Source organism: Carassius carassius, chromosome 26 (genome assembly GCF_963082965.1).
Source record: "Carassius carassius chromosome 26, fCarCar2.1, whole genome shotgun sequence".
NCBI lineage: Eukaryota > Metazoa > Chordata > Actinopteri > Cypriniformes > Cyprinidae > Carassius > Carassius carassius.
The window spans coordinates 19,292,808-19,315,477 of NC_081780.1; positions in this window are offsets into that span (position 1 = coordinate 19,292,808).

Sequence of the window (22,670 nt, forward strand, 5' to 3'; positions counted from 1 at the left end):
CTTTTGGTAGTACCTAGGATAGCAAAGTCCACAAAAGGAGGTAGAGCTTTTTTCGCATTTGGCTCCCAAACTGTAATATGTTCGAGGTTTAGACAAACTCTCTCTGTTTAAATCTAGATTAAAAACACATCTCTTTGGCCAATCCTTTAAATAATGCATTTCAAAATTTTGGACTGCAGTTATATCTGATCAAATTCTTATTATTTAGCTTGGGTTAAACTAATTAATTTTACTTGGTTGGAACAGCAGCTACGCTAATTATGTCTCTATTTGTTTCTTTGTTTTGCCACTAGGATTTACACAAGCTCCAGTCTAAATCCAGAACACCTGAGAAGATATAATGCCAACCCATTAGAGGGCCTCACGATGTTAACCCTGAAACAATACACAGAACTACCAATTTTGGTTTAATTCCATCATATAATAATTGCTGTTAATAGTGTTCATTGTCTGTTTTATTACGTCTTTAATAGATTTTTCCACACATTTCTGCCATATGCACATAAACTAACAGTCATTATTGATAAGCTACTATTAAATATTGTAGAAACGTAATGTTCTGTAAAGTTGCTTTTCAATGATTTGTATTGTAAAAAGCGCTATACAAATAAACTTGAATTGAATTTAAATGAATTTTAGAGAGCTCTGTCAGTGCTCCTCCTGTTCTTCCTTACACAAAGGAGCTCCTGGGTTATTGCCCTTTTACAGTCCTATACAGCTTTACTCATTTAACTGTGGTGGGAGGTACACCAAACCTTTATGTGATGGCACGTGCCATCCTGGTGGTGGAGCTGGACTACCTGGGCAACTTATTAAAAACTTGAAACTTATTGCAGTTACTGTCTCATGCTACAAGTAGTGAGCGTGATCCTAACAAAACACAAAACTAGAGACAAATCAGTCAGGAAGGATAAGGAGAGAGCAATTGTCTGTGGCGACTACCTTCACAACTATTGTCTTTTTAGGGGATGTCTTACTGTTTCCTCTCCAGTGCACTTGTCATCACTTTCATTTGGACCAAAGCAGGTGAAACTGACTCACATTTATTTATTCTTCCTTACTGGACAGATTGATATCCCTTGGATTTAAATGACTTGGTTTTATACTGTGATGATTATGTGCTCTCTTAATTTTTATGATTTTTGAAAAGGCAGTTTTCAGTTTCCAGGTGCAAGAGTTTCAGAATTTGTGTTTGTGATAAAAATAATTTAAAAAGTTTAAAACAAACAAAAAACATAATTTCCATGTGATTTGCCTTGAAATCTAGTTGCATACCCGATTGACCTATTTTAACTACTTTTCTCAACTGTTATGTCTACACTTCATTACTCTCACCAGGAAATCTCTACTTGTATTTGACTTGGAGTGCTAACTCAACTCTGCCTGACATTTTCCTCTGACTTCCTTGTTTGTTTATAACCTGTGTATGACCTCCTTCTTGGTTTGTCCCAGTCTCCAGCCAAACTCACTATGGCATGAAGGATAACTGAAAGTGAGTGGACTCATGCTGGCTGCACTTACAGATGAATACGTGATTAATTACCCACATCAGTTTGTTTTGCCAGCTGCCACATGCGGGTCACCACCTAATCTCTGGCTGACATTTCGTCCTGTACTGTATGCAAATACCTGCCAATCAATTTGCCCCCCACCACTCGCTATATAATTAAAACAAATTAATTTCAAGTTAAATTCAACACATTCCGCTTCGAGGAGGCTAGGGTTAAAAGTACAATATAAGAACATAAACCATTACAGCAGACAAGTAAATAGCATTTACTGTTTTTTAGCTTCCTTCATCTTTCTATACTTAAACAGTTTATATCGAAGAAGGAAAAAATCTAAATCTGTGAATATAAATAACAGAATGTAAGCAGATTTAGATACCAATAACAGGTAACTGGAAGATCTGTGATATTGTATGTGTGTGATGTGCGCTGCATGGATTCAATGTTTATGTCACTGGACCTGGACACAAGAAAGGGATAAATCTGGACAAAATTTTGTGTGAATCATTGTAGGAATCATACATTAAGGGATGTCATACAAGGGAAAGGACATATGGCACAATGTCTGATTCATAGTTGGTGTTAATTTATTGTTCAACATTATGTTTCTCTTTTCCATTTGCTCCTGAAATCTGACTGAATGTTCACACTGCAGCGAAAGAATCCGAAACATTCCGAAAACAGGCAGCTTTTAATATGGTAACTTTTTATTATTACTACTATTATTATAACCTAGTGATGAGTCTGTAAAGCCAGTATTATTAAAGTATGAATTTAAACATTCTTACAATGTGTTTTTAAATTAAAATGTCCATGTTATTTTATTTCCATTTGCATGCCAAAAGTAATATTGAACTTACAAGACAATGAGTCAGTCAACTAGTGATATGAACAGGCCCTCCTCATAAAACTCTCGTTCTTACTAGTTTGCTGTGGAGTCTCAACCTCACCACAGCTCTTCTTTCATTTCTTCTTTGGGTATACCATTCATCAGTTCAGTGGGGCAAGACAGACATGGATAGTCAGAAAATAGTAGCTTTATGAGCTCTGACCCTGTGCTTGACATACAGTATTTGGTCTGTCAGTCTGTTCAGCATAGGAGATAGATGTTGTCTATGTGAGCAAATTTTGATAGCACTTGCCTAAAATGTCTGTCTTGTTTAGGTTTAACTATGGACAACAATGTGTGAAAAATCCACCTGATTGTCACAGCTGAGGGAGCGTCAATGCTGCACACACAAACATACATTTGCATGTACATTTCATGACTCTCTTACATGTTGTCTCTGCCAACGGTAATTGGGTGCACACGATATACCATTGGCCATGGACATTCTTCTACACTCCATTCCTCTTCAGCTAAACTCTTTCCCGGTTCTTTCACACACACACACACACACACACACACACACACACACACACACACACACACACACACACACACATTACAATTGTCTCTTGTTTTGTCCTTGTCTCTTTGTCTGTTTGTTTACAGAAGTTGGTCTTTTGGCTGTTAAATGCTACGTTGGCCAAACCGAGCAGGGGTGCCTATTTTTGACATCACACGGTGGTCACAGTGGTACAGGGCAGATGGAAGCCAGTGAAACCATTATCTTTTTAGTAAAGGGAAATTGTGTTTTAATTATGTTGTGGGGTTTAATTATGTGTAACCACAGGCTGTCACTAGATGGAGCGAGAGTGACACGGATGGGCTAGCCAGTTGTATACATGTAAAGTTGTTTTGAGAGTTTTCAGTAAGCATGTAAATGGAGTTTGAATCCAGAGTCTTTATTTACAAGACACAACATGGTGTCAGAAGTGCTGTAGTTTAACATGTTAGCAGCTTTAGTTCGCTCATAAAAGCCTGGATAAACTGGGAAGAAAGATCAAGTTCAAATGGACAAAGATAATGTGTTCGCTGCGCAGAGAGCAGCAGGACCAAGTGCTACATTCAGCATACAGCCGCCCGAACCTTTGGACTTTTCAAAACCACAGGAATGGGCAAAGTGGAACCGAAGGTTCGAACGGTTTTGATTGGTGAGCAACCTGCAGGAAAACTCAAACTCAAAACCAGATGAATACTTTAATTTACTGCATGGGATATTTAGTCAATGATATTCTCTGGCGATTACCGCTAGCATATGTATGCCTTGGCCAAACATTGCAATTATTCATCATTACATGACGAGCTGATTAGGGACAGACTCGTTGTGGGGTTGACGGTCAGACAACTTTCTGAACGTACTGTATGTACCTGGATTATGAGCTGATGCTGGATAAAGCAATTGCAATGGCAAGGCAAAGTAAGGAGGCGAAACAACAACAAGCAGCACTGAGAAGCACATCGGACAATGTGGCCGCTGATGCTAGCTCTGTTGACAGAGTGTTGAAGGGCAAGCGTGGTGTAGGTGTAACGGAGTTAAAAATAACATTAATTATGATATTAATGGATGTTAAATTCCATGAAATTAGAGGGTAAATTCAAATCTAAAGGTATTTTGGTGCCCCCTAGTGGTTAATGCATTGCAGACATTCTTTATTTTGTCCTTGCATGCTTACCGTAGTTCAGCAGAAAATGGTTCACACTGCTGCGGGTAAGCGTGTTTCTCTTCTCTCCTGTTTATGGTGTTTTAAAAAATTGATAAAAGTGTGTTTAATAAGAGTTTTTTTGATGTAAACGTTTGTAGTGATTATATCAACAAATGTGCAGTGAGTTGGATGGGTTTATATGTCCGATGGATACTTTGTTGAGTACTTATTGTTGTGCCCTGTTACTCATGCGGTGAAATTAACGTGCTACTGCTGATGCATCATCAGATAGCTTAATGGAATACACACAGTTATCTTCATTTTATGTTTTTCTTATTTCAGTTTTTTAAGTCTGCAGTGTTATCACCCTGTCTAATAATACATTTTGATGTATTTCTCAGGTATGTGATTTTCATGTTTATTTTTGTCATTTTGTTAACATGAAATTGTTACAAATTGTACGTAGTTCAGCAGAAAATGGTTCACACTGCTGCGGTGGTTTATGTCTGCAGTGTTATCACCCTGTCTAATAATACATTTTGATGTATTTCTCAGACACAAATATCATTGCTGCGGAGAATAAAAGAAAGAACAGACAACCAGAGTCTTGTGTGCGTCGTCTATTCAAAATTTGTGACGGTTGTGTGGGATGTGCTAAGGCCACATTGGGGACAACAATCGCTACACTGGTGCCGTGACTCTTTGGATCCCTGATCAGCTCAACGCAGATCGGCCGTGGTTGCTGCTCTTTAGCTGTGTTTGAACCCTGTTTGTATCTTCAGTGTTATGGACAAAGACAGTAAACGCATACACAATACATGATCACAGCTGAGTGATTATCGATGACCTAACACAGTTTGAATATAGACTTTTGAGCACACTTACACTGATTTAGTTTTTTTCTTTACTTTTTATATTTTCCAAGTGGAGTGTTGTTTTAGTGTCTCATTATTCTCTTTTTGCAGTCTATAATACATATTCATTTATTACTTGTAAAGATATGACTGAAAACGATGACTATTATACTGATATGGACAGAACATTCATGGAGGCCACTGGTTTTCCCAGAGGAAGGGGTGCTTGGCTCGCTGGAGCTTCTGGGAATGATGTTTTCAGTGAAGGTGGCAGAGGAGGGGTGGGTCAGTCAAGGATCTCACAATGACCACAGTGAGGGTCGTGGTTTACATTTAACAACATATAATTCTCCTGTTGGTTGTGCCACAGCTGAGTTCCCTTGTACTTCGACACCTAATACTGAGAGGGATGCTCTTAGCCACCTCACAGATATGATGGGCCAGTTAAGTACGCAGATTGGAGAATCAATCGTCTCCAGGCTGCTTTCAGCAGGCTTAGTAAATGCAAGTAATAACTGCCAGAGCGATTCACTAGACCACCACACTCGACCAAAGATGAGACCAGAACAGTCTATGTTGGTACCCCAAGTGTCAGTACATGTGGGGTCAGACCAGACATGTTTCGTGGTGACAGATCTGACAAGTTCAATTCAATTCAATTCAATTCAAGTTTATTTGTATAGCGCTTTTTACAATACAAATCGTTACAAAGCAACTTTACAGAAAATTATGTTTCTACAATATTTAGTAGTAGCTAGTAGTTTGTGCACGTTTGACAGGATTTTAGAAAAAGAAAAATAATAATAATAATACAAGACGTAGTCAGCTAGATGATGAACTATCAATATTATTAATTAATAGTAATTATATGATGCAGTCACACATGTAGCAATAATTGTTAGTTCTGTTTGTTGATTCAAGGTTAGGATCATCTGGGGTTCTCTGAGGGTCAGCATCATCTCTTCTCAGGTGTTCTGGATGCAGACTGAAGCTTGTGTAAATCCCGTGGCAAAACATAGAAACAAAATAGAGACATCATTAGCATAGCTGCTGATCCAACAAAGTAAAATTAGTTTAACCCAAGCTAAAGAATAAAAATGCAGATGCAACTACACTCACAATCTAAGAGATACATTATTCGAATGCTTGGCGAAAGAGATGCGTTTTTAATCTAGATTTAAACAGAGAGAGTGTGTCTGAACCCCGAACATTATCAGGAAGGCTATTCCAGAGTTTGGGAGCCAAATGTGAAAAAGCTCTACCTCCTTTAGTGGACTTTGCTATCCTAGGAACTACCAAAAGTCCAGCGTTTTGTGACCTTAGGGTGCGTGATGGGTTGTAGCGTGGTAGAAGGCTATTTAGGTACGCAGGAGCTAAACCATTTAGGGCCTTATAGGTAAGTAATGATAATTTGTGACTGATACGGAACTTAATAGGTAGCCAGTGCAGAGACTGTAAAATTGGGGTATTATGATCATATTTTCTTGACCTGGTAAGGACTCTAGCTGCTGCATTTTGGACTACCTGTAGCTTGTTTATTGACGAAGCAGGACAACCACCTAGAAGTGCATTACAATAGTCCAGTCTAGAGGTCATGAATGCATGAACTAGCTTTTCTGCATCAGAAACAGATAACATGTTACGTAGCTTGGCAATGTTTCTAAGATGGAAGAATGCAGTTTTTGTAACATTGGAAATATGATTTTCAAAAGACAAATTGCTGTCCAATATAACACCCAGATTTCTGACTGTAGAGGAAGTAACAGTACATCCGTCTAGTTGCAGATTGTAATCTACAAGATTCTGTGTGGTGTTTTTTGGTCCAATAATTAATATCTCTGTCTTATCCGAATTTAATTGGAGAAAATTATTTGTCATCCAATCTTTTACATTTTTAACACACTCTGTTAGCTTAGATAATTGGGAAGTTTCATCTGGTCTCGTTGAGATATATAGCTGAGTATCATCAGCATAACAGTGGAAGCTAATTTCGTATTTTCTAATAATATTACCAAGGGGCAACATGTATATTGAAAATAGAAGGGGACCTAGGACAGATCCTTGTGGCACTCCATATTTTACTGATGATAAATGAGATGACACCCCATTTAAATAAACAAAATGATAGCGATCGGACAGGTAGGATCTAAACCATCTTAGAGCCTGCCCTTGAATACCTGTATAGTTTTGTAATCGATCTATGAGTATGTCATGATCTATGGTGTCGAAACGCAGCACTAAGATCAAGTAAGACTAGAAATGAGATGCAGCCTTGATCTGACGCAAGAAGCAGGTCATTTGTAATTTTAACAAGTGCAGTTTCTGTGCTATGGTGGGGCCTAAAACCTGACTGAAATTCTTCATACAGATCATTTTTATGCAGGAAGGTGCTCAATTGTGCTTTTTCTAAAATTTTAGACATAAAGGGAAGATTTGAAATAGGCCTATAATTTGCCAGTACACTAGGATCTAGTTTTGGTTTCTTAATAAGAGGCTTGATAACCGCCAGCTTGAATGGTTTTGGGACGTGACCTAAAGATAACGACGAGTTAATGATATTGAGAAGCGGTTCTTCGGCTACAGGTAACAGCTCTTTTAGTAATTTAGTGGGTACAGGATCTAATAAACATGTTGTTGGTTTAGATACAGTGATAAGTTTATTTAGCTCTTCCTGTCCTATATTTGTAAAGCACTGCAGTTTATCTTTGGGTACGATGGATGAAACTGAAGTGTTAGACGCTGTAGAATCTACATTCGCTATTGTATTTCTAATGTTATCTATTTTATCAGTGAAGAAATTCATAAAGTCATTACTATTTAACGTTGGTGGAATATTTGAATCAGGTGGCGTCTTGTAATTTGTTAATTTAGCCACTGTGCTAAATAAAAACCTTGGATTGTTTTGGTTATTTTCAATGAGTTTGTGGATATGCTCTGCCCTAGCAGTTTTTAGAGCCTGTCTATAGCTGGACATACTGTTTTTCCATGCAATTCTAAAAACTTCCAAGTTAGTTTTTCTCCATTTGCGTTCAAGACTACGAGTTACTTTCTTGAGAGAGTGAGTATTACTGTTATACCATGGCACAGTACGTTTTTCTCTAACCTTTTTCAATTTGATGGGGGCAACAGCTTCTAATGTATTAGAGAAAATAGTGCCCATGTTGTCAGTAATTTTGTCTAATTCATGTGTATTTTTGGGTACAAATAGCAGTTGAGACAGATCAGGCAGGTTATTTGTGAATCTGTCTTTGGTGGCTGGAACAATAGTTCTGCCCAGACGGTAACGCTGAGACATATAGTTAATATCAGTTATACGCAGCATGCACGATACAAGGAAATGGTCTGTAATATCATCACTTTGGGGTACAATATCTATAGCAGTAAGATCGATTCCATGCGATATAATTAGATCTAGTGTATGATTAAAACGATGAGTGGGCCCGGTGACATTTTGCTTGACTCCAAAGGAGTTTATTAGGTCAGTAAACGCAAGTCCTAATGTATCATTTGCATTATCAACGTGAATATTAAAATCTCCCATGCTTAGCGCCTTATCAACTGTAACTAGAAGGTCTGAGAGGAAATCTGCAAATTATTTTAGGAATTCTGTATACGGCCCTGGTGGTCTATACACAGTAGCCAGAGCAAGAGATACATTAGACTTCTTTTGCATGTCTGACAGTGTAACATTTAGCAGAAGTATTTCAAAAGAGTTAAACCTGTATCCTGTTTTCTGAGTAACATTGAGAATATCACTATATATTTTTGCAACACCTCCGCCACGACCAGTCTGACGGAGCTCATGCTTATAACAGTAGTTTGGTGGAGTAGACTCATTTAGACCAAAATAATCATTTGGTTTTAGCCAGGTTTCAGTCAAGCAGAGTACATCAAAACTATTATCTGTGATCATTTCATTTACAATAACTGCTTTGGGTGTGAGTGATCTAATATTTATGAGCCCAAACTTTAAAAATTGTTTTTGTTCATTTACTTTACATTTTTCTGGTTTAATTACGATAAGATTTTTTCTAGATCCTACATTCTATTTTGACCTCACTATTCGGGGAACAGACACAGTCTTAATAGTTTTTACAGCGCAAGTACTTTTATCATTTAAGCGGGTGGAACAAAACTCATCATAATAGTTATTAGAGAATTGTCTTACTAGTCACATGGAGCGAAGTGTCCTGGAGATTAGGGTTGGGCATCGAAAACCGGTTCCAACTTGGAACCGTTTTTTAAAAAACGATACCATTGGAATCGTTCAGAGAAAAAAAAGTCGATTCCGATCATCGGTTCCAAACGCGCAGGTTTTTGGCGCATAGTGGCCACCGTATCTCCGGATTCTGAAGTGCTGTCCCGCGCGCGCTTTATCTTTTGCAGACATCAGACATGGAGCACGGTAAGCGGCGCTCAAAAGTGTGGCTTTATTTTACTTAAAAAAAACCTGGATCAGCACAGTGCAACACTTGCAGCAGACTTATTTCTTGCACGAGAGGATGCACTACTAATATGACGAAACACCTACGCCTGCATGGTATACAAACTGAGTGTAGCGTGTTTGACATGCTGCGTAGGGCCACTGTCCCGTCCTCCTCGGGCAACACTTCACAATCGTCACAATCAGGTAAGGGATTGTAGTGTACACTAAATTGCTAATTGTGAACAACAACGTTGCTGAAATTATTTTTTCCCCTCGTAGGTGAATGTAGCATTAAGCAAATTGCCCACACTAGTAGCAGCAGTCCTGATATCATTGCTGCTAATGCTGAACCGATGCAGACTCCGTTCACATTAGCAGCAAAGCAGGGAAAAATGCCATCTGAGAAAATTGAAGAGTGCCACAGAAAAGTAACTGCATATGTGGTGAAAAGACTGCACCCCTTCTCAGATGTGGAATCCCCTACGTTCAGGTAAGTTAAGTTAACTGTTTATGTTAATCAATGATTTAAGATTTAACTTGACTGAGTTAACATTCACAACATTTATTAAACATTAATGTATTAACTAACATGAACTAACAATGAGTAATACATTTGTTACAGTATTTATTAATCTTTGTTAATGTTAGTTATTAGAAATAAAGCTGTTCATTGTTTGTTCATGTTAGTTCACAGTGCATTAATTCATGTTAACCAGATTTTAATAAAGTATTAGTAAATGTTAAAATTAACATTACAAAGATGAATAAATGCTGTATATATATCATATTGTTATGTGTTGTGTTCACAGGGATATGATCCATTCTATCAACCCCAAGTACACTCCCCCTACCAGAGACTATTTGGCAAACCAGTTAATCCCAGCTTGGTACAAGGTGGAAAAATCTAATGTAATCTCTGAGCTTGCTGATGTCCACTCTGTTGCCCTCACTTGTGACGCTTGGACTAGCATTGCTCAAGACCACTACCTAACTGTAACAGCACACTATTTAGTGGAGGGCAAAATGAAGCAAAAAGTGCTGCAAACAAAAGCTGTCTACACAGCCCAGACTGGACATGCTGTGGCAGAGGAGATCGGTGACGTCCTCAAAGAATATGGCATCTTTGACAAAGTAGTAGCTGCTACTGTGGATAATGCAGCAAATATGGACATAGCCATAAAAAGACTAGAGTTTGTGAAACTGGGCTGCTTTGCTCATACACTCAATCTTGCAGCACAGAGTCTCTACTCCCTGAGTGCAGTGACTCAGTGGACTGCAAAGATACGAGCCATCATCGTGTGGATGAAGAGGTCCTCAATGGCAAAGGTTGTTCTGAGAGAGAAGCAAGATCTTCTAGGTAAGAATCACTGAATGTTTCATTTGACCACTATGGACACTATATAATTAAAATGCCTTTTTTAATAGCATAAATTTTGCATGCATTTATTTTTTTTAAATAGTACAATGTCTAAATGTACAAAAAAAAAAACACACATAAAACAATCATGTTGTATGATGTTATATTATATATAATATCATTTGTTTATCTGTATTTGTGATTTTTATTGTTTGTGTCAGAGCTGCCACAACACTCACTCACACTGGATGTGAGAACTCGATGGAACTCTCTCTACCTTATGATGGAGAGATTCCTAGAGCAATACCCTGCAATTCAAGCAGCCAGCTTGGACCAACGGCTGAGAAAGAATATGGAGAGGGACAGGTAGAGCTAGATAGGAGAGAGGAAAATCTGGGTATCCTACTGAACATATATATACAGTACAGCACTAATACACTAGATGAACAAAACACTAAGCAGCTTAAGATTCAGTCAACTTCAAGGGAGAGTCCAATGCTAGATAATTAAAAATGATCTAACAAGCAAGAAAAGCTTTCATTTTATATTATAAAATGTATCCTAATTGTCACACACAGACTTTCCAGGCTGTGTGATGAAGACTTCAGGAAGGCAGAGGACTTCATCAACTTGATGAGAGTTCTTTACACTTCCACACTTTGTGTATCAACTGAGAAGAACCCTACATGTGGACAGATCCTGCCAATTATTAAAAAGCTTGAGATGCACTTTACTGTGGTTGAGGAGGACACAGTATTTGTATCTAATCTCAAGAAGCAAGTTTGGGCAAACTTGTCCAAGCGATATCAGGTAACTTTCATTCAAGAACTATACATTAAATAATTATATTCCTGTGACTTAATTGTATATTTAAATACAAAAAATATATATTTTTCAGAGTGAGGACATCAGGAACTTTCTTGAAGTGGCAACAGCATTAGACCCACGCTTCAAAAGAAAAATTGATGGTGATGATGACGACGCTGTCTGGGACCGAATCAAGAGAGACATGATGACAGAATCTGAGCACGAGCAGGTTATATAATGACATTGAAGCTCAATCATTTAATGTCTCCAATTTAGTTATTAAAATGTTTGTTCTATAAATGCCAATTATGTTATTTGCAGTCAACAGAGGTCGATTGTGGGGAAAGCAGTGATGAGAAAAGGCATGAGAGTGATGAAGAGGAAGATGAGAATGTAAGCACAGAAATGCTGAAATTATATTTAGGATCTTAGCCTCTGTCTGCCTTTAGTAGATGTTTTTCTTTTAGCGAATAAGCCTATTCTTTGTTTTTGCAGCAACAACCTCCAAGCAAACATCCAAGAAAGTCTCCATTGGAGGAGCTTTTTGCCGATGAGGATGCAGAAAATATGTCATCAAAGCGGAGGACCATGTCTATCCAGGACCAAGCAGAGAAGGAGATGCAGATGTATAAGGAGACACCACCAACCTTTATGTCGGATGACCCTGCTGCCTGGTGGTGGAACCAGCGCATGACTTATCCTTTAATGGCAAAAATAGCTTTTTCGTATTTGTGTGTTCAGGCCTCCTCAACACCTAGTGAACAGGTGTTTTCAACTGCCGGTGACACAATCTGTGCTGAACGTTCACGGATACTGCCTGAGAAGGCAGACATGCTGATATTTCTTAACAAGAATTGTTTTTAATGTATTATTGAGCTATTTTATGCATGTTCAGAGTGTCCAGACCAGCGTGCAAGTTCTGCATATACAAACCTTTTTTTCTTTATAAATCATATATTAATATTTTCTGGTGAAGAGGCATTCCATAATTTTCTCCCACATGGGCTGCAGAATATTGAATATAAATAAAAAAATTCTCTGTGAATTGAGCCTGTGACATGTTTGACTATACCCCTCAAAGAATCGGAATCGAGAATCGAAAAGAACCGGAATCGAAAGTAAGAATCGGAATCGGAATCAGAATCAGAATCGTTCAAATCAAAACGATGCCCAACCCTACTGGAGAAGTAGTGTCAGAGAGCAGCTCCGCTCCGATTCTGCTGGGGTGTAATCCATCAGCGCGAAACAGCCTAGGACGCTCCCAGAAAAGATTCCAGTTATTAACAAATAGCAGTTTCTGTTCTTTACACCATGACAACAACCATTCATTTAAAGCAAAAAGTCTACTGAACCTTTCGTGTCCCTTTTGGTGGGACTGTTAGCAGATCGCTGTATACTTACCCCGGACTTGTGAGCGTCAGCCCGGGATGATTCCAGCGCGGCTCTCCGCTCTCTCAGCTGGGCCTGCCTCACCTCCAGGTCACGAATGTGCTTTCCCACGGCCTCGAGCTCGAGCTGCACAGAGTGGAGACATTCATCCGCCATTAAAGCAAGTAACAGTGAGTACAGCAGTGGTAATGCGTGTGAATGGAGTGTTAGCAATGTAAGCGCAGTTAGCTGCAACCACGCCGCTGATGCTAACGGGCTAAAAGCTAATAGCGGATCCGGGAGATCAAAATAAAACTAGTGATAGCGAGGCGTTCTGATTGTTTTTGTTGTAGAATACAATAGAGGATATATTCACACGTTATATAAACGGAAACGATGATGTATAAAATTGATTTTTGAGTTAAAAATAGTCAATGAAAAGAATATAGTGACGGAGCTCAAACGCAGTACAGCCGCCAACAACAAACAGGAAGTGAAGTCGTGTCCTGCTGCTGCGGTATCAAGTATTGTGTTAAAGAGCGGGCTGATCGAACCAAAGCTTGTATAAGAAAGCAAAAATGTCCCATCTCAGAACAATCTGAGGAAATTATGAGCAGGCTTGCAGGAAAAGCAAAAGATGTCATTAAAATCAGTCTGCGTAGCGATCATACGCTTGATATAAAGCAGAATCCTGAGCTGATTCATAATATTCTGCTACAGTATTTCAGTGAGACCTCATCTTGCCTACCTCTTGCTGATTTCTATGCTACTCTTTTCAGAGCCGGAGAGAATCCAGTAGACTATTGGATTCGGATCGACAAGGCTGCTGATCTGGAGAATGATGGCCTTCATAGACAAGGAAAGCAGCTGGCTGATATGAGTGATGAGGTGACACGGATGTTCATCAAGCACTGTCCAGACCCAGGTTTGACTAGTGTATTCAAATGTAAGCCTATTCATGAGTGGAGAGCTAAAGACATACAGAGCAGAATCGATGACTATCAAAGAGAATACATGGGTCGTGCTGGTGCGCATGTAAAGAGCCACACTTCAGCTGAGCTTAATAAGGAACATACTGACCATAATTACCTCATCAGCTTTTCGCAGTCTGCAATTCAGGATGCATCAAGTTTTCCATTGGCGCAAAATACATTTAAGCAGCCAGAACTGTCAGCAGAGCCCAGTACTGTTCAATGTCGGCCATGTTCTGCTCCAAACCTGCCTGTAGCCCAAACCATGACACAGAATACACAGCAGCCTGAAAGTCAAGTTCTTTTTACGTATGATGGAGATGTTAGAGCAGTTGATGGATAGAGTTCAGTCACGTGATGTTCCCACTCACAGAGGCAACTCAAGGTTGCAGCGACGTTATGCCAGAAATATGCCGCGTGTGTCATGACAACAAGCACAGCACGGTGACGCACTGCATAACTGATAAGTTGTGTTTCGAATGTTTCTCACCCGGACATGCAAAACGTGATTGTCCGAAACTTTCCACTGTCCAGGATGATATGGAGGGAAACTAGTGGACCCGTATTTGGAGGGAGGCAGTACGGGTCATTCTTGCAACTCCCAAGTTGTTACTGAGTGTGAAGATGAACGTTATTTGATTTGGAACATTGTTGATGGACTAAATATTGTGTATCAGAACACGCATGTTGTGCGGGGACATGATAGCCTTTTTTATACACCTGTAAAAATCGGAGAAAAACTAACTTTAGGAGCCATGATGGATAGTGGATCAATGGCATGCACCATAAATGACACAGCTGAGATGAAGCTGAGAGAAGTTGATGGAAACAGTGAGCTGAGCACCGATGTGGTCCTTGTGGGCTGTGGTGGATTGCGTGTCAAGTCTAAATCTGTTTACAATCTGACCATGGAAGTTTTTGGTTTGAAGATGCTTGTACCTAGTCTAGTGGTTCCGGGTCAACATGACAAACTCATAATTGGAACTAAAGTCATCAAACATATTCTGCGACATATCAAGCAGTGTGAGGGTTTCTGGAGAGCTGTTTCTGGCCCTGCATCAAAGGATTCGGAATGTGAGAGCTTTTTGTCCATGCTCGCTGGACTAAATCGCTGGAGAGATAAAGACATGCCTGAAAAACTTGGAACAGTAAGATGCAATTCGGCTGTTTGTCTTGAGCCTGGTTGTGAATATTTGGTGTCGGGAAGACTATCGAAATCAGCTGTTGCATCACCAGGCAGTGCTGTCATGACAGAGCTCACCACTTCTCAATTGATTCCGAGAGATGTCATGGTGGCTCGACTTGTAACATCGTTTTGGAGTGACGGATGGGTCCCTTTGAAGTTGATCAACACGTCATGGGGGGGGGTTGTTCTGTTGAGACATAGTGCAAAACTGGCTGATCTGTATCCTTGCATTGCCCTTGAGGACATTGATAGCATGGATACAATTGAACCTCCTCTCGTAAGTTGTCCTATGGGTTTGTCTGAATGCAGGGCCCAGTCAATATCTGCAAGTGAGAGGTTGAAATCCATGGGACTGTCTCACCTTGATGTAGAGTCATGTGATGTCTCTGGCCAGTGCAGGCAACAATTAGTCAGTTTGATCTTGACTTATGAATACATCTTTTCAAGACATCACCTTGACTGTGGAGAAGCTAAGGGATTTGTACATAGAATACACTTTTCAAATCCCAGGCTATTCCGACTTCCATTCAGGCGAGTAGCCCCTAGCCAGTACCACAAGTTGCGCCAGGTCCTGACGGATATGGAGGAAAGAGAGATAATACGTCATTCTACAAGTGAGTATGCATCTCCACTTGTTTTAGTGTGGAAGAAGAATGGGGATCTTCGGGTTTGTACCGACTTCCGTTGGTTGAACAGAAGAACGTTAAAGGATGCCCACCCTCTTCCACATCAGGCAGATTGCCTGGCGGCGCTTGGTGGTAACGCTCTGTTCAGTACGATGGACCTCACGTCGGGTTTTTACAACATGCCGCTGCATGAGGACGATCGTAAATTCACTACCTTTACCATTTTACCAAGGTCTTTGCAATAGCCCTGGTAGCTTCATGCGGATGATGAACAGTATTTTTGGCGATCAAAACTTTCTCAGTATTTTGTGCTTTATAGATGATCTGATTGTCATTGGCCCGAATGAGAAAGTTGCTCTTGATCGTTTGGAGATGGTGTTCAGAAGGTTAAGGGCCCATGGCCTTAAACTTGCTCCAAAAAAAATGTCACCTCCTGAGAGTGTCAGTAAAGTTTCTGGGGCAGGTGATTGACAAAGACGGAGTGTCTACGGACCCTGATAAGGTGGAGTGCATTTCCAAGTTGAACAGTTCTGACCTGATGGAAGCGGATGGGAAGACACCATCTCAAAAGAGAATTAGATAATTTTTGGGGATGATGAACTATTATCAAAATTTAATTCCAAATTATTCTATCAAGGCAAGACCTCTCTTTGATCTTCTCCAAGGCCAGAAGGTCAGGGGATGGAAGAATAAGACTCAGAATGTGTCGTGCCAAAACAGGAAGTTGAGGCCTGAGGATTGGACTCAAGCACAGCATGATGCAGTTGAGCAGCTGAAAATGTCTCTGGTTGGGAGTGTTTTTCTAGCTCACCCAGATTTCTCACGTCACTTCATATTGGCAACTGATGCTTCCCTGGATGGTATCGGAGCTGTGTTGTCACAGGTCCAGGAAGGGGAGACTAGAGCTAGACCAGTTGCTTTCGCCAGCAAGTCCCTTTCACGTTCACAACGGAACTATCCAGCGCACTGTTTGGAATTTTTGGCCCTGAAATGGTCCATTTGTGAAAAGTTTGGCCACTGGCTAAAGGCACACAATTTCACTGTTTTAACAGACAACAATCCGCTTGCTCATATACTCACAAAGCCTAAGCTGGACTGCTGTGAGCAGCGCTGGGTAGCCAAATTGGCCAGCTTCAACTTTGATATAAAGTATGTGCCTGGCCCTCAGAATGTCATTGCCTCAACAAAGTTCCTTTTGTCAAGAGTGGGGTGACACAAAGACTGCTTCAAGTGCCCTATGATACCATGATAACTGATATGAAAGGGATGTCAACTAACTCTGTGCAGGATGCCTTCAGATGTTCCTGTGGCAAAAATCAGGAGGAAAGTGTCATCCAACAACAACAGTTATGCACAGTCAATAATGATTTTGGCATGGATGTTCTTACTGTTGCAAGCTCGGATGTCTCTGCAGTCTTGGCTTCACATCTGGAGTGGAAACTTCACGGGCTATGGCAGACGTGGATCACCTGCCTCAATTGGTTCCGACAGGCAAGGACACATTGCCAGCATTTTCTGTGGAAGACCTGCGTGACAAGCAGATGAATGACAGAGTATTGTCAAGAGTCATGTCATACATTGAGAGTCGCCGAAGACCTACAAGAAGGGAAAGAGCAGGAGAGTCAGCAGCAGTGCTTCGTTACCTCAAACACTGGGAGAAATTGACTGTGAGGAATAGTGTTCTCTACAGGGTGTCTCATAACCAATCATCAAGGAAGAAATACTTTCAATATATTGTCCCAGACTCGTTGATGGATGTAATTCTGAGAAGTGTTCATGATGACAGTGGCCATCACGGTCAATTCAGGAGTGTTAGTTTGGCAAAGCAGCGTTTCTTCTGGCTAAACATGGAGCATAGAGTACGTGATTATGTGCGCAACTGTCAACGCTGCATCATAAGTAAAAGTCCTGACCCTTCCAGCAGAGCCCCTTTGGAGAATATAAAGTCTACAAAACCACTAGAGCTAGTCTGTATTGATTTCTGGTAGGCAGAAGATGTTAAGAATAAATCCATTGACGTCTTAGTTGTAACTGACCATTTTACAAGGCTAGCTCAGGCTTTTGTGTGCCGAGATGAATCTGCAAAGCAAGTTGCCAGGGTCCTGTGGGACAGATATTTTTGTATTTATGGCCTGCCAGAATGTATCCATAGTGGACCAAGGTGCAAGTTTTGAAAGTCGGCTCATAGGCGAACTTCTCACAGTTTCAGGGGTTGAGAAATCACACACCACCCCTTACCACCCAATGGGTAATGGTAGTGTGGAACGTTTTAATAGGATGCTTGGCAACATGATCCGTGCTCTATCTCCGGATATCAAGAGGGATTGGCCGAGACGTTTGCAGACGTTGACGTTCCTGTACAATTGCACGACACATGAGTCTACAGGACAGGATATGCACCCTTTTATTTGATGTTTGGAAGGGTACCACGCCTTCCAGTTGACATTCTCTTCCGTTCTGTCTTAAATGATCAGAATCTGATCAGCTATGACAAATATGTTGACACTCTCGTTAAAGATCTAAGAGAGGCCGTGGTAATTGCACAAAAGCATGCCACCAAAGAACAGAAGATACATGCAGCTCTCTATAACCGTCGAGTAAAGGGGTTCTCAATCGATGTGGGTGACCAAGTCTTGTTGGCGAATAAGGCCGAGAGGGGAAAAAGAAAAACTGCTGACCGGTGGGAATCCACTGTCTACACAGTAGTGGTCCATAAGCCTCAAACTCACACTTACAGAATTCGAAACCGGGTCACAGGTCAAGAGAAGGTGGTCCATCGCAATCTCCTGTTACTGGTTGATTTCCTGCCTGTGCCTGAACAGATATCTGTGGATTGTCCTGTTTCCCTTGTGAGTGACCCGCATAGTAACATGCCTTCCAGTTCCTCAAGCCAGAAAGAATGCTCAGCCATGTTAAGAGAACCTTCTCCTCGACTAAAGGATGATGACATTGCAAGTGAGGCAGTTGCTCTTACCAGTCATTTGGATGACGATACTGACAGAACGTTGAGTTGGGTTACCCATTTGCCTGATGAGAGTCCAGAATCTACTTCAACCATAGTCTCAGGTGATGTTATAGTTAACCCGACACCACAAGCTGCCCCAGCAACGTCTTTTGGAACTATATCTGTGATGTCAGATGAAGTAACAGTTGATGTGACTGTCACCGAAGATGAATGCCATTCAGATTCAGGAAGCATAGAATCTACTAACACTGTTACGTCTGCTCGAGCACACTCACAGTCCTCCGGTGTGACTGACTAATTTCACACCAGTTGATGGCAGTTCTACCAGACAGATCTGATCACGCTTTGGCCGTGTCATCAAGCCAGTTGACAGATTAATTCAAACCATATCAGGCCAGGTTGTGATTCAGGATGCAAAGCGTAATGTTGAGGCTGTTTGTAAATCTATGTTTCGAGCTCTTGTTAATTAGGACAGTAAATCTAATTTTATGGAGCAAATGCGAAAGCTATTTCTTATTTTCCTAGTTTGTTTGGATGTTCAAATAATATACCTGAGGATGAAAAGTATCTTTATAGTTGATTGTTGACAGGGTCTCTTTATTTACCCAATTATTATGCAATTTGTTTCTTCATTTCTTTTGTTGGCGTATTGTGGAAGAATATTGTGGAATGTATGTGGGTATTCTGCTGTCGATTGTTGATGGGGGAGCTTAGTGCTACTCTCTTATCAATTAATCCTTATGGGATAATGTAATACAGTTCGGAAAGATGATGGACAAGGAAGTCAGGGGTGGCGAACAAATGCTCTTTATTAACTCCAAAAATAAACAGAATAAACAAAAGTAAACTGCGGCTCAGTGCTCTGCCTTCACACATCTATATCCACACACACACTGCTCAGCTCTGGCTCTCTCAACGAACTCCCCTTCGCCGGTCTGCTCGGCGCTTATAACTCCTCTCTCCCCAATCACTGGAATTACAAACAGGTGTTAATCATTAATCATTTGACCTCCTTATTACCGCTCGTCCCCACATTCTTTCTCCCGCTGCAGCTTTTTCGGCTTCCCACGCCCACCTCGCCACATACCCCCACCGCCCGACTCAGGCCGGGAAGTACTCCGGCCTGCAGCAGCCCCCGCCCCCCCCCCCCCCCCATTCCTGGAGAGGAAGTCGGCCACCGCCATCTGGGCCCCCGGCCTGTGGATCACCTTGAATTTAAAAGGCTGTAAAGCGAGGTACCAACGGGTGATCCGCGCGTTGGTATCCTTCATGCGGTGGAGCCACTGGAGGGGCGCGTGGTCCGAACAGAGGGTGAATTCCCGTCCCAGGAGGTAATAGCGCAGGGTGAGGACAGCCCACCGAATGGCTAAACATTCTTTTTCAATGGTGCTATATCTAGTCTCTCTCTTTGAGAGCTTTCGACTTAGATACAGCACCGGCCCCTCCTCTCCTGCGACCACCTGAGACAGGACTGCACCCAGCCCCCTGTCCGACGCGTCCGTCTGCAACAAAAAGGGGAGATTAAAGTTAGGAGAGTGCAAGAGCGGCCCGCCGCACAGGGCAGCCTTTACCTTGGTTAGGGCCTGTTGGCACGGCTCCGTCCACTGGACCGGATCTGGTGCTTCCTTTTTGGTGAGATCAGTCAGCGGGCTGGTGAGCTCCGAATATTTAGGAATAAACCTTCTATAATATCCCGCCAGCCCCAGGAACTGTCTCACTTCCTTTTTGGTCTTGGGGCTTGGGCCAGCTGCAATTGCTGCTGTCTTGTCAATTTGGGGACGCACCTGCCCATGCCCCAAGTGGAAGCCCAGATACCGTACCTCCACCCGCCCAATTGCACACTTCCGTGGGTTCGCCGTGAGTCCAGCCGCCCTTAAGGACCTCAGGACCGCACGCAGATGTTCCATATGCCGCTGCCAATCATTACTGTGTATAATGATGTCGTCGAGATAGGCAGCGGCGTACGCGCAATGGGGCCGGACAATTTTGTCCATAAGACGCTGAAAGGTGGCGGGAGCCCCGAATAACCCAAACGGAAGGGAGACAAGGTGAAGGCCGTTTTTTCTTTGGATAATGGCGACAAGGGGATCTGCCAATACCCTTTTGTTAAATCCAGTGTCGAATAAAAGCGAGCCGAACCTAACCGATCAAGCAGCTCGTCAACTCGGGGCATTGGATAAGCGTCGAATTTCGACACTGCATTCACCTTTCTATAATCAACACAGAAACGGACCGAGCCGTCGGTTTTAGGGACTAAAACTATCGGGCTCGCCCAGTCACTATGCGATTCTTCTATTACTCCCAACTCTAGCATGGCCGTTAATTCATCTTGAACCACCTTTTTTTTGTGTTCCGGTAAACGATAGGGACGGCTACGCGCCACTTTCCAGGGGACCGTTTCGATATGGTGCTGTATGAGATTCGTGCGACCCGGCAAGGGGGAAAATACATCCGCAAAATCTGCTTGCAACTTGGCCACCTCGGCGAGCTGCCGCGACGAGAGGTGATCTCCCCCAGGGACCCAGGTTTTGACCGCTGCTTCTGGTCCGAGATCATCCTCTGCCGAAATTGTCACGGCTAACTCAACCGAGGTCACCTCATTCCACCGTTTTAGAAGGTTGAGATGATAAATTTGACGTGAATTCCCTCTATCCGATCGCACCACCTCATAATCGAGATCCCCCACTCGCCGTGTAACCACAAACGGTCCTTGCCACTTCGCGAGTAATTTAGAACTGGATGTTGGAAGTAACACAAGCACTTTCTCTGCCGGTGTAAATTGACGCGCTCGCGTACCCCTGTTGAAGTTTTGCTCGAAGGTCCATGACATACTGAATTTCACTACGGCTGTTTGAAGACCCCTCCTCCACCCCGCGGGGCTGACGACCATAGAGAAGCTCGAATGGGGAAAACCCTGTGGAGGCTTGTGGAACCTCCCGCACTGCGAACAATAGGGGCTCGAGCCATTTATCCCAATTTTTGGCGTCCTCCTTAACGAACTTACGAACCATGGATTTCAAAGTGCGATTAAATCGTTCCACCAAGCCATCTGTTTGTGGGTGATAGACGCTGGTGCGAATCGATTTAATGCCCAGTAGCTCGTATAGCTCGCTTACTGTATGTGACATAAACGCCATGCCCTGGTCTGTGAGGATCTCTTTGGGGATCCCCACTCGGGAGATCACTCGAAACAGTGCATCCGCCACACTCTTTGCAGAGATTGTGCGTAGCGGCACTGCTTCTGGGTATCGTGTTGCATAGTCCATGAGAACTAATGCAAAACGATGCCCGCGTGCTGAGCATTCTAATAGCCCGATGAGGTCCATACCAATTCTCTCGAAGGGGACCTCCATCAGTGGTAAGGGACGCAATGGCGCTTTAGAAGTGGCCGGCGGATTTACCATCTGACATTCCCGACACCCCGCACACCACCGGCGGATGTGCTCGTGAATGCCCGGCCAAAAAAAATGGGCCATGAGCCGCTCACGTGTCTTTGCTTCCCCCAAGTGGCCTGCCATGGGACTACAGTGAGCCGCCTGGAAAAGCATTTCCCGACGGCTTTTTGGGACTAATAACTGGGTTATATTCCTTTTTGACTGGGTATCTTGGGTCACCCGATACAACCTATCCTTTATCATGGAAAAATAAGGAAAAGAGAGCGGTTGATCAGGCTGGAGAAGCCGTCCGTCGATGGTGCGGACCCGGTCATACGCGTTTTTAAGCGTCTCATCACGAGGCTGCTCCAGCGGAAAGTCATCTAGCTCAGGGGACATGAAGTCCGCCCTCGCTCTCGTTTCCTCTGAGTCAGCCTGTGAAGGTCCCGCAACTGCCTCGCCAGCCTGCGCCACCGCTTCTTTGTTTCCCTGCCCTGTCTCCCAAGAAGCATCCGCACACAAAACCCCCAATAACTGTGTAAAAGCTGGCCAATCTGTCCCCAAAATCAGCGGATGCCTAAGGTGGGAATTAACCGGCACCTTCATTCTATGCGTTTTCCCCCGAAACTGAATACTAACCGGCACTAGAGGGTAGTCCACCACATCCCCGTGTACACACCTCACTTTAACCTTGCGGCT